Source organism: Heteronotia binoei, chromosome 19 (assembly GCF_032191835.1).
Source record: "Heteronotia binoei isolate CCM8104 ecotype False Entrance Well chromosome 19, APGP_CSIRO_Hbin_v1, whole genome shotgun sequence".
Taxonomy (NCBI): domain Eukaryota; kingdom Metazoa; phylum Chordata; class Lepidosauria; order Squamata; family Gekkonidae; genus Heteronotia; species Heteronotia binoei.
This window is the reverse complement of record NC_083241.1, coordinates 4,289,097-4,299,213: the sequence shown is the minus strand read 5'-3', so window position 1 is coordinate 4,299,213 and position 10,117 is coordinate 4,289,097. Positions and strand designations below refer to the sequence as shown.

Here is a 10,117-nt window from a genome sequence, read left to right as displayed (position 1 = left end):
ACTGAAAATGTCAAGACAGTGTGCGTTTGCAATAAAAAAGGCCAATGCCATGCTGGGAATTATTAGGAAGGGAATTGAAAACAAATCAGCCAGTATTATAATGCCCCTGTATAAATCGATGGTGTGGTCTCATTTGGAGTACTGTGTGCAGTTCTGGTCGCTGCACCTCAAAAAGGATATTATAGCATTGGAGAAAGTCCAGAAAAGGGCAACTAGAATGATTAAAGGGCTGGAGCACTTTCCCTATGAAGAAAGGTTGAAACGCTTGGGACTCTTTAGCTTGGAGAAACGTCGACTGCGGGGTGAGATGATAGAGGTTTACAAGATAATGCATGGGATGGAGAAAGTAGAGAAAGAAGTACTTTTCTCCCTTTCTCACAATACAAGAACTCGTGGGCATTCGATGAAATTGCTGAGCAGACAGGTTAAAACGGATAAAAGGAAGTACTTCTTCACCTAAAGGGTGATTAACATGTGGAATTCACTGCCACAGGAAGTGGTGGCGGCCACAAGTATAGTCACCTTCAAGAAGGGTTTAGATAAAAATATGGAGCACAGGTCCATCAGTGGCTATTAGCCACAGTGTATGTGTGTATATAAAAATTTTTGCCACTGTGTGACACAGAGTGTTGGACTGGATGGGCCATTGGCCTGATCTAACATGGCTTCTCTTATGTTCTTATGTATCTAACATTAATTGATATATCTTATTGTATGTGTTTGTTAAGAGAGATGGTACACAGGGGATTAGGGGAGTGCATCTGGGTATATTTGCCAGTTTAGTCTTCCACCAGGATCGAACTCAGGTCATGAGCAGAGCTTGGACTGCAGTACCACTTACCACTCTGCACCACGGGGCTCTTTTAGCATAGCATAGAGCTGATTTAAATATTCCCCTTGCAAAACCATTACAGGTATAATGTTCAGTCTTGCAAATAAAAAAAAGCTCTGCAATAACATGACAAGATAGTATATGGGGGGGGGGGGGGGGCGGGTAGAGATTTTGAATAAGAAAGACCAAAAAATAGAGGTGAGCATGCTCTGTGAGCTCGCAGGTTGAATCTACTGCAGCAGAACATAGCTACCCCCTGAAATTATTCCCACAGGGGACTGGGCAGAAGCAAGCTTGCTCATTCCTGCTCATTCATTCCCAAACCAAGCACAACCTAAAAAACCTTAGAACTGGGTAAGGAAAGCAGGCCCATGCTGTTCCCTTGAATTAAACAAGCATGGCTTCCCCTCAAAAAACAAAGGCAAGCAGGCAGAGGCTCCAATTGGTAGAAGGCAAAATCCTCTGTTACATCTCAGACTTGTTTACTGTTTCCCATAACACCGAAAGGGGAACCACTGAGAGCTGAGGTAGTTCCTGTCTACATACCTTAGTTTTAAATATGTGCCCTCTCTCACAAGATGGAGGCAGAATCTCTTGCTTGCAAGGAGCTCCATGCCCACACTGGGTCCTTCACACCTGCATGTAGGTGTCTCTGCTGATCTGATGTTCTAATAGTTAAGTGCGGCCCAATCTGAGGGTATCTAAATCAGTGGATCAGTGCCACACTGTCTGTAAACAGATTTTTCTGCAAACTTGGGGGATGACTCCCATATTGGAAGAAAAATCTGAAAATCTGGCAAGGTCTGAGAGCTGCTCACTGGCATTAAAGTTGTGAGCTACTGCATAAATTAGTGTGCTCCAGGTAGGCTTGCCAATCCCCAGGTCCCAGCGGGGGTTCTTCCGCTTTCCCAGGCTCCTTCCTGCCCCCAGTCAGCTGGCTGGCGGGGGGGGGGGGAAGCCCCACCCCTAGAGGGCCATGTGCGTTTCCAGCTCTGGAGGCTTCAGTCTCCGATTGAAAGGCTTCCTCTTGGGATGGTGTGGCTGTGTTATTTTGAAGAAGCTGGCAGCAACTCGTGAGTAGAGAGACCAACCCCTTGCTTCAGTGGCCAGAAACGGGGAGGGAGGGAACGTCTGCAGAGCACTTTATTATTCCCTATGTGGAGATCGATTCTCATAGGGTATAATGGGGAATTAATCTGGAGGTTTTGGGGGCTCTGGGGGGAGATGTTTTTTGAGGTAGAGGCACCAAATTTTCAGTATAGTATCTAGTGCCTCTCCCCAAAGTACCCCCCAAGTTTCAAAACGATTGGACCAGGGGGTCCAGTTCTAAGAGCCCCAAAAGAAGGTGCCCCTATCCTTCATTATTTCCCATGGAAAGAAGACATTTTAAAAGGTGTGCCGTCCCTTTAAATGTGATGGCCAGAACTCCCTTGGAGTTCAATTATGCTTGTCACACCCTTGTTCCTGGCTCCATCCCAATGTCTCCTGGCCCCACCCCCAAAGCCTCCTGGCTCCACCCCCAAAGTCCCCAGATATTTATTGAATTGGACTTGGCAACCCTAGCTTCAGGGCCATTTTTCCTGAGCTAAGACAAAAATGTAACCGATTTCATATGAAGCTTGTTCCGGGTGGAGAGCTCTTTTGCTTCTCTCTGTTTTTGCATAAGTGGCCCCAGAGCTGCGAGTCGGTGTGGCGCTCTTCCACAGCAAGTGAGACCGTCTTCTAAGCTGTTTCTGTTTGCCCTGGGAGAACAGCGCACCAACTCACAGCTCCGAGGCAACTTTTGCAAAAATGGAGAGAAGCGCCAGGATCAAAAGGGCTCTCCACTTGGAACAAGCCCTAGTGCAAAATCGGTCCATGTGAACGGGAATCTGTGAGCTAGCTCATGCTAACTCAGCTTAGAGGGAACACTGATTCCAGGCGAAGCCTGTGAGCCAATCCCAGCTAGCAAGCTCAGAACACGCTTCAGCATTTTTCAAGGATGAAATCGGCAGTCTTCATCTGTTCAAAACAAACTCCAAATAGAGATAATTTCTTGCCTTGCTAAAAAAGATCCAGAAAAATTAATTGCAAGTGGCAAAGTTTTACCTCGGTGTTATAATCCCACACAGCTATGGACTGGTGACATTTAGTATCTTCATTGGCAGGGGAGGAATTCCAACCTCAGGCTTTTCCGACGTTCTTCAAAAGCTGTAAAAAAGACAAGAGAGGATCATCACAATAAAAGAAAGCGAGGGGAAGGCTTTGGGGCGGATAAAGCAGCAAACACCATGCAAATTCATCTGCATACATCGCAAGAGGAAATCAATAGGTGGCGGATTCAACACCACACCAGAGTATATGCTCTGTAGCTTTTTGTAGACGGACGGCCCACTCAAGCGAGAGAGCAGACTTCCCAAATGTGAGAACCCATTTTGCATCTCTTAGGGCATTCCAGTCTTAATAAATGTAAAAGAGATAATTAAGGAGCTGGAAATAAAGGGGAGGAATTAAAATAAATGAGGATCAAGAACGGGGTTATTAAGCTTTTTCAAAGAGGCAGTTTCACATCAGACACGTTTTGGATGAGGGTGACAGCAGGGAGAAGTCAGTTAATTCAGAACGCTGCTTAGACACTCGGCCGATGTTTTTGTTTCACAAGCTGGGAACTCGAAGTGGGTCTATCACAGTCACTGCAGCAAATGGAAGCAGAATACACGAAGCAAAGGGGACTGTTATTTATTACATGTGCATCCCACACCATCTCCAATGAGTTAAGGATTTCCTCCACGTTTTAGCTCTCAACATCTCTGAAAAAAGAATTTCAGTTGAAGAAATTGTGAATTATTTGAATGAAGGTGGAGATTTTAAGCAAGTAAGCAGCCAGCCAGAGCGGTGCAGTGGTTACAGAGTTACAGCGGGATCTAAGACAGGGGTCCCCAACTCCTGGGACGCGGACTGGTACCGGTCCATGCCCTGTTAGCAACCGGGCCACGGAGTGAGGACCCAGCCGCAGGACCAGGGTGGATTAAAGAGGCAGTGTGGCCTCACTCTGGGGATGCCTCCCCTTGTAGCCCAGCCACTCCTTCCACCCACCTGGGACATGGCTGGACAAAAGAGGCAGGGCGTCCTTGCTCTGGAGTACCACCTCTTTAATCCACCCAGGTCCTGGGTGGGCAGAAGGGTAAGCTCAGCAGTGACCTTCACCTACCCCTCATTTAAAGACCTCCATGGGGGACAGGGATGGGGCGTGGGTGGGGAAGGCAGCCTGGGGCAGCCAAAACCCCAGCACCCCCACCCCCACTGGTCTGTGGAAAAATTGTCTGCCACAAAACCAGTTCCTGGTGCCAAAAAGGTTGGGGGCCACTGATGTAAGAGACCCAGGTTCGAATCCCCACTCTGCCATGGAAACCTGGGCTAGTCACACTCTCTGTCAATCTAACCTACCTAACAAGGTTGCTGTGAGGATAAAACAGAAGGAAAATGAGGTACATGACTGAGTTCCCCTTGATGAGAAAGGTGGGGTATAAATGAAGTAAAATTAAAAAGCTTTTTAAAAATCCGCCTTTCTTTCCAGTCCAGCATCTCAAACACGACCTATCGTGATTTCTGTTCTCATTTTAGGAAGTTAAAAGGAACTGAGAAGTAAGAACAGCAAGCGGGCAGTAAACACAACGGTAGAGAGGAATAATTAAAACCAGCTCAGGCTGATCCATAGCACCACCGTCAAGTCTCCCAACGGTCACAACTTGTGCGCTGTTCAGCAAGTGACCCACACGGCTGCTTATGCCAAAATGTCACAGGATACGGGGGGAATAGAAGTCTGGAGGGCGACAGCAGAGACACCACATTATAAACCCAAATTAATATTTTCTCTAGGCTGACTTTTAATGCTAATTAATTCATTCAGCTCTCTCCAAGAGAATTCCCAAGATTGCAATCTAAATCAGATGGAAAGTTTCACATGCTAAAGACTAAAATGCCCACACATTTTAATGACACGTTCTCTCCACCTTCCAAATTATTTTCCACAGCAGTGGCCAGGAACCAGAGGAGGGGTTCGGATGGAAGCCACAAAGTTATTAGTCTTCCTGCTATATATAAGGCAGAGATGGCCAATCACAGCCAGACTTACTTATGGCCAATCACAGCCATGCACCACCATCCAAGCAAATATTTAAGCTGCATCCTCAGACCAGTTTACTTGGACAGTTTTATGGCTGTGGGAAAAGCCAGGACTATTAAGGGGTGAAAGAAGCACCCTGCATGTGCCCAGATGTAAGTAAGTAAATAAATAAGAGCTCCAGTCGTAGATTTGACAATCAAACTCAAGAGAAAACTGTCAACTACCTTTTTCAAAGGCATGCATCTAATTCTACAAGCAGAATGATCAAACACAGGTTATGACACCAATTGCTATTTAACTTTACATAAATTTCACCCATCCTCTTCTTAAGTCCAACCTTTTAATTATCCATTGTTTATTTCAGAGGTGAGTTCCGCCCCCCCCCCCAGTAAATTATAAAGCACCTGGCTTTCAGGAATAGGGCTGGACGATGACAATCCATCATCGAGACTTGTGGGCAAATTCCATTTAATTAAGATATCAAATGTGACTAAAACAAAAATGTAGGCTGTCAGAGTACTGGGAGACAGACCTAAATTCTGGAAGGAAAACAAAATGAGGGAATGGACAGTGACCCCAACAGAATTGAAGGCCAGCATGCCGTAATGGTTAAGAATTAGGACTGTGATCTGGAAGGCTCTAGTTCGAATCCCCACTCTGCCAGAGAAGCTTGTTGTTCAGTCGCACAGTCAAGTCCGACTCTTTGCGACCCCATGGACAAAGTCACGTCAGGCCCTCCTGTCTTCCACCATCCTCCAAAGTCTGCTCAAATTCATTTTAGTTACATTAGTTACGCTGTCCAGCCATCTCATCTTTTGCCGTCCCCTTCTTCTTTTGCCTTCTGTCTTTCCTAGCATCAGGATCTTCTCCAGTGAGTGCTCCCTTCTTAGGTCATTGCAATTCCAGCTAGTGTTTGCACTATGTCTACAGAATGAATATAGACTGAAGCTTCCATAGCCAACACCATAATGACCATAATGGCTGCAGGTGGAGTCTAAAAGTTGAAGCTGTCTTCATCAAAACTGGTCCTGAGCTTCTTGTTTTGGCGGCAGCATCCATTCCTTTGTTATTCTTCAAAATTGTGATCCGCTCCAGGACAATTTTGGAAAAGGACTTGGACTGGGCACTGATATCGTTGATGGACATTTTTGTTTAATCTTATGGACAGTGCCTATTTGGCAGCCATATTTATTTATTGGAGCCAGTCTGGTGTAGTGGTTAAGTGCGGGAACTCTTATCTGGGAGAACCGGGTTTAATTCCACTTGCACCTGCTGGAATGGCCTTGGGTCAGCCACAGCTATCACAGGAGTTGTCCTTGAAAGGGCAGCTGCTGTGAGAGTCCTCTCAGCCCCACCCACCTCACAGAGTGTCTGTTGTGGGGGAGGAAGGTAAAGGAGATTGTGAGCCGCTCTGAGATTCGGAGTGGAGGGCGGGAATATAAATCCAATTTCTTCTTCTTCTTATAATATACCAGAGGTTGGATACAGAAATTGTGATCATAATTGTTCCTTATTGACATAGCATTATTGTGCTACACAGTTTTCCATTGTTTACTAATAATTTCAAACTGTGGTTCTTACTTGGTTTTGCTTAACCCTTGGTTGTACCCTAGAGCAGGGGTTCCCAACCACCGGGCCGTGGACCGGTACCAGTCTGTGGCCTGCTAGCAACCGGGCCACGGAGGGAGGCAGAGCAGCCGCGGACTAAAGAGGCAGCATGGCGTTGCTCCAAGGCTGCCTCCCCTTGCAGGGTCCCGGGCCAAGAGAATGGGCAGCGCTGCTGTGAGCTTAGCCTACCCCTTATTTATAGACCTCCACCGATCAGCTAATTGGCGGGGGTTTTAAATGGGAGGGGGAGGCAGAAACAGCCCCAGTCTCTCCTCCATTTAAAGACCTCCATGGGGGGCAGGGATGTGGCAAAGACGGGGGGGCAGCCTGGGGTGGCAAAACCCCTGACGCCACCTCCCTACCGGTCCATGGAAAAATTGTCTTCTACAAAACCGGTCCCTGGTGCCAAAAAGGTTGGGAGCCACTGCCCTAGAGCTCTTTTCAGCAAGAGTGGGGGAGATGCCTCTTCATTGGAATGATTGCTAGTTGTGGTTCACACGTAATAGTATTACTTAACAGTAACTTTTGGAATAACCTGCACAGTACGTGCAAATTATAATCAGGCAGTTAGGAATTCATATTTATGCCTTATTAGTATTCTTTATAATAAGTATTTTTGGATTGACTGTAACTTGCTACAGGAATTATTGCCTCAATTTTAATTTTGTATCCATCTTGACCTCGCTCCTTGAAAAGAGAATGGTTAGCATGTCTAGATAACATCTATGTAGCTCAATATCCTTCCTTGATATTTTATTGTATGCATATAAGTATTTGTGCTTGTTTATAGCCTATTTCCATAAGATTAATTAATTGTATACACAATTTAAGATTGATATTTACTTGTTGACTTCAAAAACGTAATAAAAAATATGAATAGGAATGATTGAGCAGGCTTCCTCACATGATCTCTCTAACAGCAAATGCCTGAGAAATCCAAAGAGCAGTCCACAAGTCCACACTAGCTGTGTCTGGGAGGACCCCCACTTTTCCCACAAAGGGTGCAACAGCCAGGGGTGGAATTCTAGCAGGGGCTCCTTTGCATATTAGGCCACACACCCCTGATGTAGCCAATCCTCCAAGAGCTTGGAATTCTAGCAGGGGCTCCTTTGCATATTAGGCCACACACCCCTGATGTAGCCAATTCTCCGAGAGCTTGGAATTCTAGCAGAGGCCCCTTTGCATATTAGGCCACAAGTCCACACTAGCTGTGTCTGGGAGGACCCCCACTTTTCCCACAAAGGGTGCAACAGCCAGGGGTGGAATTCTAGCAGGAGCTCCTTTGCATATTAGGCCACACACCCCTGATGTAGCCAATCCTCCAAGAGCTTGGAATTCTAGCAGGGGCTCCTTTGCATATTAGGCCACACACCCCTGATGTAGCCAATTCTCCGAGAGCTTGGAATTCTAGCAGGGGCTCCTTTGCATATTAGGCCACACACCCCTGATGTAGCCAATTCTCCGAGAGCTTGGAATTCTAGCAGAGGCCCCTTTGCATATTAGGCCACACACACCCCGATGTAGCCAATTCTCCGAGAGCTTGGAATTCTAGCAGAGGCCCCTTTGCATATTAGGCCACACACACCCCGATGTAGCCAATCCTCCGAGAGCTTGGAATTCTAGCAGGGGCTCCTTTGCATATTAGGCCACACACCCCTGATGTAGCCAATCCTCCAAGAGCTTGGAATTCTAGCAGGAGCTCCTTTGCATATTAGGCCGCACACCCCTGATGTAGCCAATCCTCCAAGAGCTTACAAGGCTCTTTTCTGTGAGTCAGAAGGGTGCTGCCACAAGCAAGGGACCTTGAAGTGCCTTCTACTGGCTGCCACCACTCTGGGAAGGGTCTGTCTGGGAGGGCCCAGAGCACCCAACCAATCCCTTTCTTCCTTCCCAGATAAAAGCTGAGCGAAGATGACTGCAAAATCCAGGCAGTATAAAAATAATAATTTTATTGTAAGTGATCAAGAACAAACAGGTGGGTTGTAACTTTTAGTGCAATGTTGAACATGGAAACAGAAAAGGCGATACAAGGAAAAAAATAAAAGCCCTGATGTGACTAACTATACATTCCTTTCCTCTAATTCCAATTGACTCGCCACTCTTTGGATGAGAGAACCCTCCTAGCTGCAGCCTTTTCCAGAGAGAGAACAACCTCCCTCTCTAGCTGGGCCTTTTATTTTCTTCCTTCCAGGTCCCACCTCTCTAGGCTGAACCTTTATTTTTGCTGAGCCTTATTTTTGCTGAATCTTATGGCCCAAGGGAAGAAAGTAAGCTTCCAATATTCCATACCGATTCTCTTACATATTCCTGTTTCTCCAAAAGGAGAAAATAAACTAGATGAGTTACATAGCAAGTCTGTTGGCATAAGATTAGTTTACAGTTGCCACCCTCTTGATTTTGCATGCCTTTTGGGGACACCTTCCAACTTTCAACATGTGCCTTTTTCTTATCTGCCACACACACACACCCCAACTTTCCCCATTACATATGAAGCTGCCTTCTACTGAATCAGACCCTTGGTCCATCAAAGTCAGTATTGTCTTCTCAGACTGACAGCGGCTCTCCAGGGTCTCAAGCTGAGGCATTTCACACCTATTTGCCTGGACCCTTTTTTGGAGATGCCAGGGATTGAACCTGGGACCTTCTGCTTCCCAAGCAGATGCTCTACCACTGAGCCACCATCCCCTTCCCTTGGCACTGTCCTACCTAGTGTGATACTTTTTCTAATTGTTGGACTGTACACAGAGTTTCGTTGCAAACAGCCATGCAACGAAGAAGTCATCCCAGGTAACCATCAATTCCCTTCGCATGTGCATTTGGATTTAATTACATCCATCCAGGGAGGTTACCTGAGCCATCTTCGGTCTCCGAGTGACAACTTTCAGCATCTGCTAGGCAGTCTGGAACACCATCTGTGTTGCGAAGCAGAGGGCCAAGAGCTTGGCACACTACTGATACCAGCAGTTCACTTTCCTTCCTACCCACATAAAGGAGATGGAAGGTGAGAAAAAGTATCAACTCCACCGGCCGCAGCTTTTCAACTACTTTCAAACTGACCAGCCATGAGATGCATATTGTACAACCTGCAGAATTCAAATGGCAAAGGTTTTCCTGGATTGTACCTCTGCAGTAAGAGGCGTCTTCCTTCCTTCCTTCCTTCCTTCCTTCCTTCCTTCCTTCCTTCCTTCCTTCCTTCCTTCCTTCCTTCCTTCATATTTTTGTGTGTATGTGCATGTGGAAGTCATGTCATCCTCTGGTGACTGACACTTACTGGGGGCCTGGAGGCTATTCAGAGAGGTAGCGGAATGAGCCTGCCCCTGTCCCCTTGACTATTTAATGGAAGTCTCCCATCCAAGTACTGACCACAGTTGCCCTGCTTAGCTTCCAAGAACTGACAAAATTGGGCTTGCTTGGGCTATCCAAGTCAGAGCGAGGCGGCATCTTTCAACATTTCCCCCATCTTCCTGCAACATAACAGGAGTACGGAGGGGCAAGTGGCAAGGGTGAGAGAAATCTAGAACCTGTTTTCTGCCACAAGATGCACAATCTCCACACGGAGAAAACTTCCCCTG

The 10,117-nt window shown here is 46.5% G+C and overlaps 1 non-coding gene across 1 annotated transcript; it reads right to left on the bottom strand.

Annotated features, from left to right (window-relative positions):
- Positions 1-9,158: 9,158 nt before the first annotated feature.
- On the bottom strand, positions 9,159-9,231 carry TRNAP-GGG (transfer RNA proline (anticodon GGG)). Its single transcript has one exon. It is a non-coding gene; the product is annotated as a tRNA-Pro (tRNA).
- Between the last annotated feature and the right edge of the window lie 886 nt (positions 9,232-10,117).